Below are 2,105 nucleotides of genomic sequence, written 5' to 3'. Positions count from 1 at the left end.
TCTTTTACAAGGTCTGCATCTTTATTGTCTCAAATTTCTTCAGTTGTAGTTCTAGTATTCCAAGCCCTCATTTAATTCAACTTAAGTATTGTAAGAGCATTTTACAGAACCAATGACGTCACTTGGATTTCTATTTTTAGGACTTATTTTTTTCTTCAAGTGTTGAAAAATACTCCAGCTGTGGCTTATCCCAGGGGTGTATAGTTTTATGAAATCTAAATTAAATTGTTCTTACATTTTATAAATCAAGTATTATTCTCACAAGAATCTTGAAATACCTCAAATTAGTAAACTGTTTCTTATTAACAAGCAAGTTCACTTGCCTGTCAATTAACTTACACAATCCAAACTAATAATTGTATAAAAAAAAAATCTTCTGTCAGGCTTTCTTCGATGGCTCATTCCCTGCTTCACCTCTGGGTGTGACCTTAAAACTCCAGTTGCCCAGTAACAGGTTCTGTTTTTATTAATTTTTTTCTTGTGCTTGACCTTGCTCTGATCACCTATTCTGTTATGGTAGCCCTAACATTAAACAAACAAACAAAAAAAGGACAATGGAACATCTTTTCATTATGTTTACTTGAATCTTGAGAGTGCTGAAGAGACCATGAAATGTAGGTGTATCCCTACGGGGGGTGGGGAACAGAACTTTAAAAAAAAAAAAAAAAAAAAAGTTTGGAAGAAAGGCTTTAAAAAATATGGCCTAGTGTGTTAGGTAGACACAGGTAAAGCCTTCATCATGTTAAGATTGTATTATAACACTGATAACCATTCACGATTACAGAACTGATGCACAAAAGAAAAGCAACAATGGATTTAATCAAATATTTTAAGCACATATCAAACAAAATCACAAAATGTGAACAAAATTACAGATCAAAGAATACATTTTCAGTATGAAATGTGATATACTGTCAAAACGAAAACACTACAAATTTAGTATCAAGTATGACTTCCCTGAGCATTAACACAATCTTGGCAGCATTGACACATAGACCTAGTTAGATTGCTGTCGGATGTTTCATTCTTCCTGTGCAGCTGCAGCCAGCTGGCGAAGGTTGGCTGGTCACGGTTGTCTCCTGTGGATGGCACTGGCCATTTTGGTCCCACAGATGTTTTTTCAGGAGAAAAAGCCGGCCACTGCAAGACCTCAACATTGTTTTCTTGAAGTCGTGCAATTGTAATCCTAGCACTGTGTGGTCTTGCATTGTCCTGCTGGAAAATCGACCCTTCCGGATTGGCCTGCAGGAACGGAAAAACTGTTGCCTCAAGGACTTTGTCAATCTATCGCTGAGCAGTAAGGTTGCCCTCAATCTGCACCAAAGGTGTTCTTGTGTTAAAGGAGATTCCTCCCCACACCATCACACTTCCACCATCGCACCGGTTGGCTTAAATAACGCAACAGTCAGCATAATGGTCCTGGGCTGGTATGGTGACCCTCTGCCTTCCAGGACATGGCCTGACCCTCACAAAGCCGGTTTCCTGGTTTCTCTGGACTACTCTGATTGTTGAAGCAGAACATCTAATTCTAAGGGTTCTTGAGTTAATTAAAATCATGATTTTTTGATTGGCTATTTATACAGATTCTTAATCAACTCATTTTGGCAACTTTAACTCAACTCAAATACCAAACACTGAGCACCTGGCGTTTTTATGAAATCACATTATTTGAGCTCAGTATTTTGTTATCCCAAGGAACAATACTACGCAAACAATCAACAAACCTATCTGCTCACTATTTAAAATGTACATAACATTATGCATGTTCTCAATGAGCTGTTGATGTAATAGACTGTTGCATTTTAATTGTGCATCTTTGTTGGCACCTGAGCATACTCCATGACGCTTTCAAATTAGACTTTACATGTAGAATCTACACAAACTACTCCACATTAATAAGTTAAAATATGCATATAGAATATAAATAAGATTTACAGAGAAAAACAGATTCATCTCAGTTGCATAAGTGGTCAACCCCTTTGCTACTGCAACCCTAAATCAGCTCAGGTGCAAATTATTTGTCTGAAAGGTCACAAAATTAGTGAAATGGTTTGTGTGTATTCAAAGTGGTTTCACTTATGAATAATTTCCCTCAGGTATAGGAA

This window comes from Polyodon spathula, chromosome 7 (assembly GCF_017654505.1).
Source record: "Polyodon spathula isolate WHYD16114869_AA chromosome 7, ASM1765450v1, whole genome shotgun sequence".
NCBI lineage: Eukaryota > Metazoa > Chordata > Actinopteri > Acipenseriformes > Polyodontidae > Polyodon > Polyodon spathula.
Note: the sequence above shows the minus strand (reverse complement) of the source record.